The sequence below is a fragment of the Hyla sarda genome, unplaced genomic scaffold (assembly GCF_029499605.1).
Source record: "Hyla sarda isolate aHylSar1 unplaced genomic scaffold, aHylSar1.hap1 scaffold_428, whole genome shotgun sequence".
Classification (NCBI taxonomy): domain Eukaryota; kingdom Metazoa; phylum Chordata; class Amphibia; order Anura; family Hylidae; genus Hyla; species Hyla sarda.
In genome coordinates this window covers 231,780-248,644 of record NW_026610443.1, presented here as the reverse complement: position 1 = coordinate 248,644, position 16,865 = coordinate 231,780, and the positions used below count along the sequence as shown (strand labels likewise).

The following is a 16,865-nucleotide window of genomic DNA, read 5'->3' as shown; positions in this document are numbered from 1 at the left end:
GTGTAAAAAAATAAAATAAAACTAAATAATAATAATCTAGCACACCTGTGCAGGTTTGACATGACATGACAGGTAGCTGTCTTGTGGGTGGTGCTGAATCCTGTTAAATGACATGAGGGTCTCATGCCTATACACAAGGGTGTGTCATTGCTGTTGCTTGACCATGCATTGGTTTCTGTGGTCAGTGAATGATAAAAACAAAATTTACCATCCATTGATGGATGGGAAATCCGCCATGAGGCATTTGTTTTTAGAAACTGCTGCTCACAACCAATGTTGCAATGGAGTGTCTCCATCTGCTGGTGGTATTGGAAAGGCATTAGTGCTATGACAGGGTCTGAAGAAGAAGAAGAAGAAGAAGAAGACGGAAAAAAATATATATAAAAAGAAAAAGAGAGAGAGAGAGAGAGACTGACTTAGTGAGCGAGTGAGTGAGAGAGTGAGAGTGAGTGAGAGTGAATGAGTGAGTGAGTGATTGAGTGAGTGAGTGAGTGAGTGAGAACAAATGAGTTAAAGCAAGTGAGTGAGAGAGATCGAATGAATGAAAGTCTGAATGACAGAAAGAAAAAAGGATGAAGAAAGAAGCATGAAGAAAAAAAAATGTATATGGAGTTGCTGACATGAGTGCAATCTACAAAGCCGTTGAGGCTGATCCTCATGGGAGGATTATTGCACCAGGACCCTTAGCACTTTTAAAATGCCATTCAATGCCACGGGCTAGATGTAAACTGCAGATGACCATGTTGTGGTAGTTACCATGGATACCCAAGTGATGTGTGAGCTAACACATAGGCCCAACAGATTCCAAGAAGGCCAGAATCACCAGCGGCACCACCATCGATTGTCAGGTCACCCGGATTCAGCAAATACCAGAGTCCAAAATGATGCAGGTTTATACTGTTAATTTTCAGTTTATCGTTACAGTTGGTGTTATTCCATGTCGGAAGGGACGCAGCTACAGCCAGTGGGGTAACTAGAGACAGGCAGGCAGCTATGTGCAACAAAGGTAGGCGTGTTGTTTTCATATGCAGATCTGAAATATTGTCTTATATGCAAGAGGAGGAGTGATGGGGGTTCAGGCAAAAGCCAGGCTATGGATTGCATTGCTAAATGCTCCATCAGAGTGCAATGGTCGCCTGTCCTTTTTTTAAGTGATGATGTGGGTTTAGCCTGTGCTGTATGTATGTATGGGTGGCTGACTGCCACCCACCCAGAAAGTGTATGGGAGGCTGGTTGGCTGCCAGCCTTCCTTCCATTCCTATGAGTAATGTGAGTGCTCATGAAGGGGACATGGTTGGGTCCACCCCTTTCCTGGTTATCCCCTCTAGGCCTTTTGGCTTAGATCAAGTGTAAAAAAAAGAAAGGATCTTGCGACAGATCGCATCCTGAGGCACGTTTTTTTTTGTGTGAATACTTGCACTTGGGTGACTTGTGAGCACATACTGATACATACGTTCCCTATCTGGGGACCATAAATTAAATGGATTTTTGAGAAAGGGAGCTGATTTGGAAGCTTGCTTCTGTCGCCCTATGCATTGACCCGATGTGGCAGTATCTTCGGGTAGTGAACAGTGCACCACCCCATTCCAGTGTTAAACAAGAAAGATTCTCATTTAATCCTCCGTGGGTGAGAATTTGAGTTTGAGAATTGGAGACCAAAATGATGAGTTGCACTGACTGGTTTATGAACGTCTATTCATTTAGCGTTTTAATGACCATGTTTGCACACTGATTGGTGTAAAAAAATAAAATAAAACTAAATAATAATAATCTAGCACACCTGTGCAGGTTTGACATGACATGACAGGTAGCTGTCTTGTGGGTGGTGCTGAATCCTGTTAAATGACATGAGGGTCTCATGCCTATACACAAGGGTGTGTCATTGCTGTTGCTTGACCATGCATTGGTTTCTGTGGTCAGTGAATGATAAAAACAAAATTTACCATCCATTGATGGATGGGAAATCCGCCATGAGGCATTTGTTTTTAGAAACTGCTGCTCACAACCAATGTTGCAATGGAGTGTCTCCATCTGCTGGTGGTATTGGAAAGGCATTAGTGCTATGACAGGGTCTGAAGAAGAAGAAGAAGAAGAAGAAGAAGGAGAAGAAGACGGAAAAAAATATATATAAAAAGAAAAAGAGAGAGAGAGAGAGAGACTGACTTAGTGAGCGAGTGAGTGAGAGAGTGAGAGTGAGTGAGAGTGAATGAGTGAGTGAGTGATTGAGTGAGTGAGTGAGTGAGTGAGAACAAATGAGTTAAAGCAAGTGAGTGAGAGAGATCGAATGAATGAAAGTCTGAATGACAGAAAGAAAAAAGGATGAAGAAAGAAGCATGAAGAAAAAAAAATGTATATGGAGTTGCTGACATGAGTGCAATCTACAAAGCCGTTGAGGCTGATCCTCATGGGAGGATTATTGCACCAGGACCCTTAGCACTTTTAAAATGCCATTCAATGCCACGGGCTAGATGTAAACTGCAGATGACCATGTTGTGGTAGTTACCATGGATACCCAAGTGATGTGTGAGCTAACACATAGGCCCAACAGATTCCAAGAAGGCCAGAATCACCAGCGGCACCACCATCGATTGTCAGGTCACCCGGATTCAGCAAATACCAGAGTCCAAAATGATGCAGGTTTATACTGTTAATTTTCAGTTTATCGTTACAGTTGGTGTTATTCCATGTCGGAAGGGACGCAGCTACAGCCAGTGGGGTAACTAGAGACAGGCAGGCAGCTATGTGCAACAAAGGTAGGCGTGTTGTTTTCATATGCAGATCTGAAATATTGTCTTATATGCAAGAGGAGGAGTGATGGGGGTTCAGGCAAAAGCCAGGCTATGGATTGCATTGCTAAATGCTCCATCAGAGTGCAATGGTCGCCTGTCCTTTTTTTAAGTGATGATGTGGGTTTAGCCTGTGCTGTATGTATGTATGGGTGGCTGACTGCCACCCACCCAGAAAGTGTATGGGAGGCTGGTTGGCTGCCAGCCTTCCTTCCATTCCTATGAGTAATGTGAGTGCTCATGAAGGGGACATGGTTGGGTCCACCCCTTTCCCGGTTATCCCCTCTAGGCCTTTTGGCTTAGATCAAGTGTAAAAAAAGAAAGGATCTTGCGACAGATCGCATCCTGAGGCACGTTTTTTTTTTGTGTGAATACTTGCACTTGGGTGACTTGTGAGCACATACTGATACATACGTTCCCTATCTGGGGACCATAAATTAAATGGATTTTTGAGAAAGGGAGCTGATTTGGAAGCTTGCTTCTGTCGCCCTATGCATTGACCCGATGTGGCAGTATCTTCGGGTAGTGAACAGTGCACCACCCCATTCCAGTGTTAAACAAGAAAGATTCTCATTTAATCCTCCGTGGGTGAGAATTTGAGTTTGAGAATTGGAGACCAAAATGATGAGTTGCACTGACTGGTTTATGAACGTCTATTCATTTAGCGTTTTAATGACCATGTTTGCACACTGATTGGTGTAAAAAAATAAAATAAAACTAAATAATAATAATCTAGCACACCTGTGCAGGTTTGACATGACATGACAGGTAGCTGTCTTGTGGGTGGTGCTGAATCCTGTTAAATGACATGAGGGTCTCATGCCTATACACAAGGGTGTGTCATTGCTGTTGCTTGACCATGCATTGGTTTCTGTGATCAGTGAATGATAAAAACTAAATTTACCATCCATTGATGGATGGGAAATCCGCCATGAGGCATTTGTTTTTAGAAACTGCTGCTCACAACCAATGTTGCAATGGAGTGTCTCCATCTGCTGGTGGTATTGGAAAGGCATTAGTGCTATGACAGGGTCTGAAGAAGAAGAAGAAGAAGAAGAAGAAGAAGAAGACGGAAAAAAATATATATAAAAAGAAAAAGAGAGAGAGAGAGAGAGACTGACTTAGTGAGCGAGTGAGTGAGAGAGTGAGAGTGAGTGAGAGTGAATGAGTGAGTGAGTGATTGAGTGAGTGAGTGAGTGAGAACAAATGAGTTAAAGCAAGTGAGTGAGAGAGATCGAATGAATGAAAGTCTGAATGACAGAAAGAAAAAAGGATGAAGAAAGAAGCATGAAGAAAAAAAAATGTATATGGAGTTGCTGACATGAGTGCAATCTACAAAGCCGTTGAGGCTGATCCTCATGGGAGGATTATTGCACCAGGACCCTTAGCACTTTTAAAATGCCATTCAATGCCACGGGCTAGATGTAAACTGCAGATGACCATGTTGTGGTAGTTACCATGGATACCCAAGTGATGTGTGAGCTAACACATAGGCCCAACAGATTCCAAGAAGGCCAGAATCACCAGCGGCACCACCATCGATTGTCAGGTCACCCGGATTCAGCAAATACCAGAGTCCAAAATGATGCAGGTTTATACTGTTAATTTTCAGTTTATCGTTACAGTTGGTGTTATTCCATGTCGGAAGGGACGCAGCTACAGCCAGTGGGGTAACTAGAGACAGGCAGGCAGCTATGTGCAACAAAGGTAGGCGTGTTGTTTTCATATGCAGATCTGAAATATTGTCTTATATGCAAGAGGAGGAGTGATGGGGGTTCAGGCAAAAGCCAGGCTATGGATTGCATTGCTAAATGCTCCATCAGAGTGCAATGGTCGCCTGTCCTTTTTTTAAGTGATGATGTGGGTTTAGCCTGTGCTGTATGTATGTATGGGTGGCTGACTGCCACCCACCCAGAAAGTGTATGGGAGGCTGGTTGGCTGCCAGCCTTCCTTCCATTCCTATGAGTAATGTGAGTGCTCATGAAGGGGACATGGTTGGGTCCACCCCTTTCCCGGTTATCCCCTCTAGGCCTTTTGGCTTAGATCAAGTGTAAAAAAAGAAAGGATCTTGCGACAGATCGCATCCTGAGGCACGTTTTTTTTTGTGTGAATACTTGCACTTGGGTGACTTGTGAGCACATACTGATACATACGTTCCCTATCTGGGGACCATAAATTAAATGGATTTTTGAGAAAGGGAGCTGATTTGGAAGCTTGCTTCTGTCGCCCTATGCATTGACCCGATGTGGCAGTATCTTCGGGTAGTGAACAGTGCACCACCCCATTCCAGTGTTAAACAAGAAAGATTCTCATTTAATCCTCCGTGGGTGAGAATTTGAGTTTGAGAATTGGAGACCAAAATGATGAGTTGCACTGACTGGTTTATGAACGTCTATTCATTTAGCGTTTTAATGACCATGTTTGCACACTGATTGGTGTAAAAAAATAAAATAAAACTAAATAATAATAATCTAGCACACCTGTGCAGGTTTGACATGACATGACAGGTAGCTGTCTTGTGGGTGGTGCTGAATCCTGTTAAATGACATGAGGGTCTCATGCCTATACACAAGGGTGTGTCATTGCTGTTGCTTGACCATGCATTGGTTTCTGTGGTCAGTGAATGATAAAAACAAAATTTACCATCCATTGATGGATGGGAAATCCGCCATGAGGCATTTGTTTTTAGAAACTGCTGCTCACAACCAATGTTGCAATGGAGTGTCTCCATCTGCTGGTGGTATTGGAAAGGCATTAGTGCTATGACAGGGTCTGAAGAAGAAGAAGAAGAAGAAGAAGAAGAAGAAGAAGAAAACGGAAAAAAATATATATAAAAAGAAAAAGAGAGAGAGAGAGAGAGACTGACTTAGTGAGCGAGTGAGTGAGAGAGTGAGAGTGAGTGAGAGTGAATGAGTGAGTGAGTGATTGAGTGAGTGAGTGAGTGAGTGAGAACAAATGAGTTAAAGCAAGTGAGTGAGAGAGATCGAATGAATGAAAGTCTGAATGACAGAAAGAAAAAAGGATGAAGAAAGAAGCATGAAGAAAAAAAAATGTATATGGAGTTGCTGACATGAGTGCAATCTACAAAGCCGTTGAGGCTGATCCTCATGGGAGGATTATTGCACCAGGACCCTTAGCACTTTTAAAATGCCATTCAATGCCACGGGCTAGATGTAAACTGCAGATGACCATGTTGTGGTAGTTACCATGGATACCCAAGTGATGTGTGAGCTAACACATAGGCCCAACAGATTCCAAGAAGGCCAGAATCACCAGCGGCACCACCATCGATTGTCAGGTCACCCGGATTCAGCAAATACCAGAGTCCAAAATGATGCAGGTTTATACTGTTAATTTTCAGTTTATCGTTACAGTTGGTGTTATTCCATGTCGGAAGGGACGCAGCTACAGCCAGTGGGGTAACTAGAGACAGGCAGGCAGCTATGTGCAACAAAGGTAGGCGTGTTGTTTTCATATGCAGATCTGAAATATTGTCTTATATGCAAGAGGAGGAGTGATGGGGGTTCAGGCAAAAGCCAGGCTATGGATTGCATTGCTAAATGCTCCATCAGAGTGCAATGGTCGCCTGTCCTTTTTTTAAGTGATGATGTGGGTTTAGCCTGTGCTGTATGTATGTATGGGTGGCTGACTGCCACCCACCCAGAAAGTGTATGGGAGGCTGGTTGGCTGCCAGCCTTCCTTCCATTCCTATGAGTAATGTGAGTGCTCATGAAGGGGACATGGTTGGGTCCACCCCTTTCCCGGTTATCCCCTCTAGGCCTTTTGGCTTAGATCAAGTGTAAAAAAAGAAAGGATCTTGCGACAGATCGCATCCTGAGGCACGTTTTTTTTTGTGTGAATACTTGCACTTGGGTGACTTGTGAGCACATACTGATACATACGTTCCCTATCTGGGGACCATAAATTAAATGGATTTTTGAGAAAGGGAGCTGATTTGGAAGCTTGCTTCTGTCGCCCTATGCATTGACCCGATGTGGCAGTATCTTCGGGTAGTGAACAGTGCACCACCCCATTCCAGTGTTAAACAAGAAAGATTCTCATTTAATCCTCCGTGGGTGAGAATTTGAGTTTGAGAATTGGAGACCAAAATGATGAGTTGCACTGACTGGTTTATGAACGTCTATTCATTTAGCGTTTTAATGACCATGTTTGCACACTGATTGGTGTAAAAAAATAAAATAAAACTAAATAATAATAATCTAGCACACCTGTGCAGGTTTGACATGACATGACAGGTAGCTGTCTTGTGGGTGGTGCTGAATCCTGTTAAATGACATGAGGGTCTCATGCCTATACACAAGGGTGTGTCATTGCTGTTGCTTGACCATGCATTGGTTTCTGTGGTCAGTGAATGATAAAAACAAAATTTACCATCCATTGATGGATGGGAAATCCGCCATGAGGCATTTGTTTTTAGAAACTGCTGCTCACAACCAATGTTGCAATGGAGTGTCTCCATCTGCTGGTGGTATTGGAAAGGCATTAGTGCTATGACAGGGTCTGAAGAAGAAGAAGAAGAAGAAGAAGAAGACGGAAAAAAATATATATAAAAAGAAAAAGAGAGAGAGAGAGAGAGACTGACTTAGTGAGCGAGTGAGTGAGAGAGTGAGAGTGAGTGAGAGTGAATGAGTGAGTGAGTGAGTGATTGAGTGAGTGAGTGAGTGAGTGAGAACAAATGAGTTAAAGCAAGTGAGTGAGAGAGATCGAATGAATGAAAGTCTGAATGACAGAAAGAAAAAAGGATGAAGAAAGAAGCATGAAGAAAAAAAAATGTATATGGAGTTGCTGACATGAGTGCAATCTACAAAGCCGTTGAGGCTGATCCTCATGGGAGGATTATTGCACCAGGACCCTTAGCACTTTTAAAATGCCATTCAATGCCACGGGCTAGATGTAAACTGCAGATGACCATGTTGTGGTAGTTACCATGGATACCCAAGTGATGTGTGAGCTAACACATAGGCCCAACAGATTCCAAGAAGGCCAGAATCACCAGCGGCACCACCATCGATTGTCAGGTCACCCGGATTCAGCAAATACCAGAGTCCAAAATGATGCAGGTTTATACTGTTAATTTTCAGTTTATCGTTACAGTTGGTGTTATTCCATGTCGGAAGGGACGCAGCTACAGCCAGTGGGGTAACTAGAGACAGGCAGGCAGCTATGTGCAACAAAGGTAGGCGTGTTGTTTTCATATGCAGATCTGAAATATTGTCTTATATGCAAGAGGAGGAGTGATGGGGGTTCAGGCAAAAGCCAGGCTATGGATTGCATTGCTAAATGCTCCATCAGAGTGCAATGGTCGCCTGTCCTTTTTTTAAGTGATGATGTGGGTTTAGCCTGTGCTGTATGTATGTATGGGTGGCTGACTGCCACCCACCCAGAAAGTGTATGGGAGGCTGGTTGGCTGCCAGCCTTCCTTCCATTCCTATGAGTAATGTGAGTGCTCATGAAGGGGACATGGTTGGGTCCACCCCTTTCCCGGTTATCCCCTCTAGGCCTTTTGGCTTAGATCAAGTGTAAAAAAAGAAAGGATCTTGCGACAGATCGCATCCTGAGGCACGTTTTTTTTTGTGTGAATACTTGCACTTGGGTGACTTGTGAGCACATACTGATACATACGTTCCCTATCTGGGGACCATAAATTAAATGGATTTTTGAGAAAGGGAGCTGATTTGGAAGCTTGCTTCTGTCGCCCTATGCATTGACCCGATGTGGCAGTATCTTCGGGTAGTGAACAGTGCACCACCCCATTCCAGTGTTAAACAAGAAAGATTCTCATTTAATCCTCCGTGGGTGAGAATTTGAGTTTGAGAATTGGAGACCAAAATGATGAGTTGCACTGACTGGTTTATGAACGTCTATTCATTTAGCGTTTTAATGACCATGTTTGCACACTGATTGGTGTAAAAAAATAAAATAAAACTAAATAATAATAATCTAGCACACCTGTGCAGGTTTGACATGACATGACAGGTAGCTGTCTTGTGGGTGGTGCTGAATCCTGTTAAATGACATGAGGGTCTCATGCCTATACACAAGGGTGTGTCATTGCTGTTGCTTGACCATGCATTGGTTTCTGTGGTCAGTGAATGATAAAAACAAAATTTACCATCCATTGATGGATGGGAAATCCGCCATGAGGCATTTGTTTTTAGAAACTGCTGCTCACAACCAATGTTGCAATGGAGTGTCTCCATCTGCTGGTGGTATTGGAAAGGCATTAGTGCTATGACAGGGTCTGAAGAAGAAGAAGAAGACGGAAAAAAATATATATAAAAAGAAAAAGAGAGAGAGAGAGAGAGACTGACTTAGTGAGCGAGTGAGTGAGAGAGTGAGAGTGAGTGAGAGTGAATGAGTGAGTGAGTGATTGAGTGAGTGAGTGAGTGAGTGAGAACAAATGAGTTAAAGCAAGTGAGTGAGAGAGATCGAATGAATGAAAGTCTGAATGACAGAAAGAAAAAAGGATGAAGAAAGAAGCATGAAGAAAAAAAAATGTATATGGAGTTGCTGACATGAGTGCAATCTACAAAGCCGTTGAGGCTGATCCTCATGGGAGGATTATTGCACCAGGACCCTTAGCACTTTTAAAATGCCATTCAATGCCACGGGCTAGATGTAAACTGCAGATGACCATGTTGTGGTAGTTACCATGGATACCCAAGTGATGTGTGAGCTAACACATAGGCCCAACAGATTCCAAGAAGGCCAGAATCACCAGCGGCACCACCATCGATTGTCAGGTCACCCGGATTCAGCAAATACCAGAGTCCAAAATGATGCAGGTTTATACTGTTAATTTTCAGTTTATCGTTACAGTTGGTGTTATTCCATGTCGGAAGGGACGCAGCTACAGCCAGTGGGGTAACTAGAGACAGGCAGGCAGCTATGTGCAACAAAGGTAGGCGTGTTGTTTTCATATGCAGATCTGAAATATTGTCTTATATGCAAGAGGAGGAGTGATGGGGGTTCAGGCAAAAGCCAGGCTATGGATTGCATTGCTAAATGCTCCATCAGAGTGCAATGGTCGCCTGTCCTTTTTTTAAGTGATGATGTGGGTTTAGCCTGTGCTGTATGTATGTATGGGTGGCTGACTGCCACCCACCCAGAAAGTGTATGGGAGGCTGGTTGGCTGCCAGCCTTCCTTCCATTCCTATGAGTAATGTGAGTGCTCATGAAGGGGACATGGTTGGGTCCACCCCTTTCCCGGTTATCCCCTCTAGGCCTTTTGGCTTAGATCAAGTGTAAAAAAAGAAAGGATCTTGCGACAGATCGCATCCTGAGGCACGTTTTTTTTTGTGTGAATACTTGCACTTGGGTGACTTGTGAGCACATACTGATACATACGTTCCCTAGCTGGGGACCATAAATTAAATGGATTTTTGAGAAAGGGAGCTGATTTGGAAGCTTGCTTCTGTCGCCCTATGCATTGACCCGATGTGGCAGTATCTTCGGGTAGTGAACAGTGCACCACCCCATTCCAGTGTTAAACAAGAAAGATTCTCATGTAATCCTCCGTGGGTGAGAATTTGAGTTTGAGAATTGGAGACCAAAATGATGAGTTGCACTGACTGGTTTATGAACGTCTATTCATTTAGCGTTTTAATGACCATGTTTGCACACTGATTGGTGTAAAAAAATAAAATAAAACTAAATAATAATAATCTAGCACACCTGTGCAGGTTTGACATGACATGACAGGTAGCTGTCTTGTGGGTGGTGCTGAATCCTGTTAAATGACATGAGGGTCTCATGCCTATACACAAGGGTGTGTCATTGCTGTTGCTTGACCATGCATTGGTTTCTGTGGTCAGTGAATGATAAAAACAAAATTTACCATCCATTGATGGATGGGAAATCCGCCATGAGGCATTTGTTTTTAGAAACTGCTGCTCACAACCAATGTTGCAATGGAGTGTCTCCATCTGCTGGTGGTATTGGAAAGGCATTAGTGCTATGACAGGGTCTGAAGAAGAAGAAGAAGAAGAAGAAGAAGAAGACGGAAAAAAATATATATAAAAAGAAAAAGAGAGAGAGAGAGAGAGAGACTGACTTAGTGAGCGAGTGAGTGAGAGAGTGAGAGTGAGTGAGAGTGAATGAGTGAGTGAGTGATTGAGTGAGTGAGTGAGTGAGTGAGTGAGAACAAATGAGTTAAAGCAAGTGAGTGAGAGAGATCGAATGAATGAAAGTCTGAATGACAGAAAGAAAAAAGGATGAAGAAAGAAGCATGAAGAAAAAAAAATGTATATGGAGTTGCTGACATGAGTGCAATCTACAAAGCCGTTGAGGCTGATCCTTATGGGAGGATTATTGCACCAGGACCCTTAGCACTTTTAAAATGCCATTCAATGCCACGGGCTAGATGTAAACTGCAGATGACCATGTTGTGGTAGTTACCATGGATACCCAAGTGATGTGTGAGCTAACACATAGGCCCAACAGATTCCAAGAAGGCCAGAATCACCAGCGGCACCACCATCGATTGTCAGGTCACCCGGATTCAGCAAATACCAGAGTCCAAAATGATGCAGGTTTATACTTTTAATTTTCAGTTTATCGTTACAGTTGGTGTTATTCCATGTCGGAAGGGACGCAGCTACAGCCAGTGGGGTAACTAGAGACAGGCAGGCAGCTATGTGCAACAAAGGTAGGCGTGTTGTTTTCATATGCAGATCTGAAATATTGTCTTATATGCAAGAGGAGGAGTGATGGGGGTTCAGGCAAAAGCCAGGCTATGGATTGCATTGCTAAATGCTCCATCAGAGTGCAATGGTCGCCTGTCCTTTTTTTAAGTGATGATGTGGGTTTAGCCTGTGCTGTATGTATGTATGGGTGGCTGACTGCCACCCACCCAGAAAGTGTATGGGAGGCTGGTTGGCTGCCAGCCTTCCTTCCATTCCTATGAGTAATGTGAGTGCTCATGAAGGGGACATGGTTGGGTCCACCCCTTTCCCGGTTATCCCCTCTAGGCCTTTTGGCTTAGATCAAGTGTAAAAAAAGAAAGGATCTTGCGACAGATCGCATCCTGAGGCACGTTTTTTTTTGTGTGAATACTTGCACTTGGGTGACTTGTGAGCACATACTGATACATACGTTCCCTATCTGGGGACCATAAATTAAATGGATTTTTGAGAAAGGGAGCTGATTTGGAAGCTTGCTTCTGTCGCCCTATGCATTGACCCGATGTGGCAGTATCTTCGGGTAGTGAACAGTGCACCACCCCATTCCAGTGTTAAACAAGAAAGATTCTCATTTAATCCTCCGTGGGTGAGAATTTGAGTTTGAGAATTGGAGACCAAAATGATGAGTTGCACTGACTGGTTTATGAACGTCTATTCATTTAGCGTTTTAATGACCATGTTTGCACACTGATTGGTGTAAAAAAATAAAATAAAACTAAATAATAATAATCTAGCACACCTGTGCAGGTTTGACATGACATGACAGGTAGCTGTCTTGTGGGTGGTGCTGAATCCTGTTAAATGACATGAGGGTCTCATGCCTATACACAAGGGTGTGTCATTGCTGTTGCTTGACCATGCATTGGTTTCTGTGGTCAGTGAATGATAAAAACAAAATTTACCATCCATTGATGGATGGGAAATCCGCCATGAGGCATTTGTTTTTAGAAACTGCTGCTCACAACCAATGTTGCAATGGAGTGTCTCCATCTGCTGGTGGTATTGGAAAGGCATTAGTGCTATGACAGGGTCTGAAGAAGAAGAAGAAGAAGAAGAAGAAGAAGACGGAAAAAAATATATATAAAAAGAAAAAGAGAGAGAGAGAGAGAGACTGACTTAGTGAGCGAGTGAGTGAGAGAGTGAGAGTGAGTGAGAGTGAATGAGTGAGTGAGTGATTGAGTGAGTGAGTGAGTGAGTGAGTGAGAACAAATGAGTTAAAGCAAGTGAGTGAGAGAGATCGAATGAATGAAAGTCTGAATGACAGAAAGAAAAAAGGATGAAGAAAGAAGCATGAAGAAAAAAAAATGTATATGGAGTTGCTGACATGAGTGCAATCTACAAAGCCGTTGAGGCTGATCCTCATGGGAGGATTATTGCACCAGGACCCTTAGCACTTTTAAAATGCCATTCAATGCCACGGGCTAGATGTAAACTGCAGATGACCATGTTGTGGTAGTTACCATGGATACCCAAGTGATGTGTGAGCTAACACATAGGCCCAACAGATTCCAAGAAGGCCAGAATCACCAGCGGCACCACCATCGATTGTCAGGTCACCCGGATTCAGCAAATACCAGAGTCCAAAATGATGCAGGTTTATACTGTTAATTTTCAGTTTATCGTTACAGTTGGTGTTATTCCATGTCGGAAGGGACGCAGCTACAGCCAGTGGGGTAACTAGAGACAGGCAGGCAGCTATGTGCAACAAAGGTAGGCGTGTTGTTTTCATATGCAGATCTGAAATATTGTCTTATATGCAAGAGGAGGAGTGATGGGGGTTCAGGCAAAAGCCAGGCTATGGATTGCATTGCTAAATGCTCCATCAGAGTGCAATGGTCGCCTGTCCTTTTTTTAAGTGATGATGTGGGTTTAGCCTGTGCTGTATGTATGTATGGGTGGCTGACTGCCACCCACCCAGAAAGTGTATGGGAGGCTGGTTGGCTGCCAGCCTTCCTTCCATTCCTATGAGTAATGTGAGTGCTCATGAAGGGGACATGGTTGGGTCCACCCCTTTCCCGGTTATCCCCTCTAGGCCTTTTGGCTTAGATCAAGTGTAAAAAAAGAAAGGATCTTGCGACAGATCGCATCCTGAGGCACGTTTTTTTTTGTGTGAATACTTGCACTTGGGTGACTTGTGAGCACATACTGATACATACGTTCCCTATCTGGGGACCATAAATTAAATGGATTTTTGAGAAAGGGAGCTGATTTGGAAGCTTGCTTCTGTCGCCCTATGCATTGACCCGATGTGGCAGTATCTTCGGGTAGTGAACAGTGCACCACCCCATTCCAGTGTTAAACAAGAAAGATTCTCATTTAATCCTCCGTGGGTGAGAATTTGAGTTTGAGAATTGGAGACCAAAATGATGAGTTGCACTGACTGGTTTATGAACGTCTATTCATTTAGCGTTTTAATGACCATGTTTGCACACTGATTGGTGTAAAAAAATAAAATAAAACTAAATAATAATAATCTAGCACACCTGTGCAGGTTTGACATGACATGACAGGTAGCTGTCTTGTGGGTGGTGCTGAATCCTGTTAAATGACATGAGGGTCTCATGCCTATACACAAGGGTGTGTCATTGCTGTTGCTTGACCATGCATTGGTTTCTGTGGTCAGTGAATGATAAAAACTAAATTTACCATCCATTGATGGATGGGAAATCCGCCATGAGGCATTTGTTTTTAGAAACTGCTGCTCACAACCAATGTTGCAATGGAGTGTCTCCATCTGCTGGTGGTATTGGAAAGGCATTAGTGCTATGACAGGGTCTGAAGAAGAAGAAGAAGAAGAAGAAGAAGAAGAAGAAGAAGACGGAAAAAAATATATATAAAAAGAAAAAGAGAGAGAGAGAGAGAGAGACTGACTTAGTGAGCGAGTGAGTGAGAGAGTGAGAGTGAGTGAGAGTGAATGAGTGAGTGAGTGATTGAGTGAGTGAGTGAGTGAGTGAGAACAAATGAGTTAAAGCAAGTGAGTGAGAGAGATCGAATGAATGAAAGTCTGAATGACAGAAAGAAAAAAGGATGAAGAAAGAAGCATGAAGAAAAAAAAATGTATATGGAGTTGCTGACATGAGTGCAATCTACAAAGCCGTTGAGGCTGATCCTCATGGGAGGATTATTGCACCAGGACCCTTAGCACTTTTAAAATGCCATTCAATGCCACGGGCTAGATGTAAACTGCAGATGACCATGTTGTGGTAGTTACCATGGATACCCAAGTGATGTGTGAGCTAACACATAGGCCCAACAGATTCCAAGAAGGCCAGAATCACCAGCGGCACCACCATCGATTGTCAGGTCACCCGGATTCAGCAAATACCAGAGTCCAAAATGATGCAGGTTTATACTGTTAATTTTCAGTTTATCGTTACAGTTGGTGTTATTCCATGTCGGAAGGGACGCAGCTACAGCCAGTGGGGTAACTAGAGACAGGCAGGCAGCTATGTGCAACAAAGGTAGGCGTGTTGTTTTCATATGCAGATCTGAAATATTGTCTTATATGCAAGAGGAGGAGTGATGGGGGTTCAGGCAAAAGCCAGGCTATGGATTGCATTGCTAAATGCTCCATCAGAGTGCAATGGTCGCCTGTCCTTTTTTTAAGTGATGATGTGGGTTTAGCCTGTGCTGTATGTATGTATGGGTGGCTGACTGCCACCCACCCAGAAAGTGTATGGGAGGCTGGTTGGCTGCCAGCCTTCCTTCCATTCCTATGAGTAATGTGAGTGCTCATGAAGGGGACATGGTTGGGTCCACCCCTTTCCCGATTATCCCCTCTAGGCCTTTTGGCTTAGATCAAGTGTAAAAAAAGAAAGGATCTTGCGACAGATCGCATCCTGAGGCACGTTTTTTTTTGTGTGAATACTTGCACTTGGGTGACTTGTGAGCACATACTGATACATACGTTCCCTATCTGGGGACCATAAATTAAATGGATTTTTGAGAAAGGGAGCTGATTTGGAAGCTTGCTTCTGTCGCCCTATGCATTGACCCGATGTGGCAGTATCTTCGGGTAGTGAACAGTGCACCACCCCATTCCAGTGTTAAACAAGAAAGATTCTCATTTAATCCTCCGTGGGTGAGAATTTGAGTTTGAGAATTGGAGACCAAAATGATGAGTTGCACTGACTGGTTTATGAACGTCTATTCATTTAGCGTTTTAATGACCATGTTTGCACACTGATTGGTGTAAAAAAATAAAATAAAACTAAATAATAATAATCTAGCACACCTGTGCAGGTTTGACATGACATGACAGGTAGCTGTCTTGTGGGTGGTGCTGAATCCTGTTAAATGACATGAGGGTCTCATGCCTATACACAAGGGTGTGTCATTGCTGTTGCTTGACCATGCATTGGTTTCTGTGGTCAGTGAATGATAAAAACTAAATTTACCATCCATTGATGGATGGGAAATCCGCCATGAGGCATTTGTTTTTAGAAACTGCTGCTCACAACCAATGTTGCAATGGAGTGTCTCCATCTGCTGGTGGTATTGGAAAGGCATTAGTGCTATGACAGGGTCTGAAGAAGAAGAAGAAGAAGAAGAAGAAGAAGACGGAAAAAAATATATATAAAAAGAAAAAGAGAGAGAGAGAGAGAGAGACTGACTTAGTGAGCGAGTGAGTGAGAGAGTGAGAGTGAGTGAGAGTGAATGAGTGAGTGAGTGATTGAGTGAGTGAGTGAGTGAGTGAGAACAAATGAGTTAAAGCAAGTGAGTGAGAGAGATCGAATGAATGAAAGTCTGAATGACAGAAAGAAAAAAGGATGAAGAAAGAAGCATGAAGAAAAAAAAATGTATATGGAGTTGCTGACATGAGTGCAATCTACAAAGCCGTTGAGGCTGATCCTCATGGGAGGATTATTGCACCAGGACCCTTAGCACTTTTAAAATGCCATTCAATGCCACGGGCTAGATGTAAACTGCAGATGACCATGTTGTGGTAGTTACCATGGATACCCAAGTGATGTGTGAGCTAACACATAGGCCCAACAGATTCCAAGAAGGCCAGAATCACCAGCGGCACCACCATCGATTGTCAGGTCACCCGGATTCAGCAAATACCAGAGTCCAAAATGATGCAGGTTTATACTGTTAATTTTCAGTTTATCGTTACAGTTGGTGTTATTCCATGTCGGAAGGGACGCAGCTACAGCCAGTGGGGTAACTAGAGACAGGCAGGCAGCTATGTGCAACAAAGGTAGGCGTGTTGTTTTCATATGCAGATCTGAAATATTGTCTTATATGCAAGAGGAGGAGTGATGGGGGTTCAGGCAAAAGCCAGGCTATGGATTGCATTGCTAAATGCTCCATCAGAGTGCAATGGTCGCCTGTCCTTTTTTTAAGTGATGATGTGGGTTTAGCCTGTGCTGTA

General features: G+C 43.3%; 9 pseudogenes; all 9 read left to right on the top strand.

Moving 5' to 3' along the window:
- The first annotated feature begins 1,317 nt into the window (after nucleotides 1-1,317).
- On the top strand, nucleotides 1,318-1,582 carry LOC130334124 (U2 spliceosomal RNA; annotated as a pseudogene).
- A 1,482-nt stretch (nucleotides 1,583-3,064) lies between these two features.
- Nucleotides 3,065-3,329, top strand: LOC130334109 (U2 spliceosomal RNA; annotated as a pseudogene).
- A 1,475-nt stretch (nucleotides 3,330-4,804) lies between these two features.
- Nucleotides 4,805-5,068, top strand: LOC130334082 (U2 spliceosomal RNA; annotated as a pseudogene).
- Nucleotides 5,069-6,553: 1,485 nt separating this feature from the next.
- On the top strand, nucleotides 6,554-6,817 carry LOC130334081 (U2 spliceosomal RNA; annotated as a pseudogene).
- Nucleotides 6,818-8,294: 1,477 nt separating this feature from the next.
- Nucleotides 8,295-8,558, top strand: LOC130334079 (U2 spliceosomal RNA; annotated as a pseudogene).
- A 1,461-nt stretch (nucleotides 8,559-10,019) lies between these two features.
- LOC130334130 (U2 spliceosomal RNA) lies at nucleotides 10,020-10,283 on the top strand (annotated as a pseudogene).
- A 1,482-nt stretch (nucleotides 10,284-11,765) lies between these two features.
- On the top strand, nucleotides 11,766-12,029 carry LOC130334078 (U2 spliceosomal RNA; annotated as a pseudogene).
- A 1,480-nt stretch (nucleotides 12,030-13,509) lies between these two features.
- Nucleotides 13,510-13,773, top strand: LOC130334077 (U2 spliceosomal RNA; annotated as a pseudogene).
- Nucleotides 13,774-15,260: 1,487 nt separating this feature from the next.
- LOC130334076 (U2 spliceosomal RNA) lies at nucleotides 15,261-15,524 on the top strand (annotated as a pseudogene).
- Nucleotides 15,525-16,865: the final 1,341 nt, after the last annotated feature.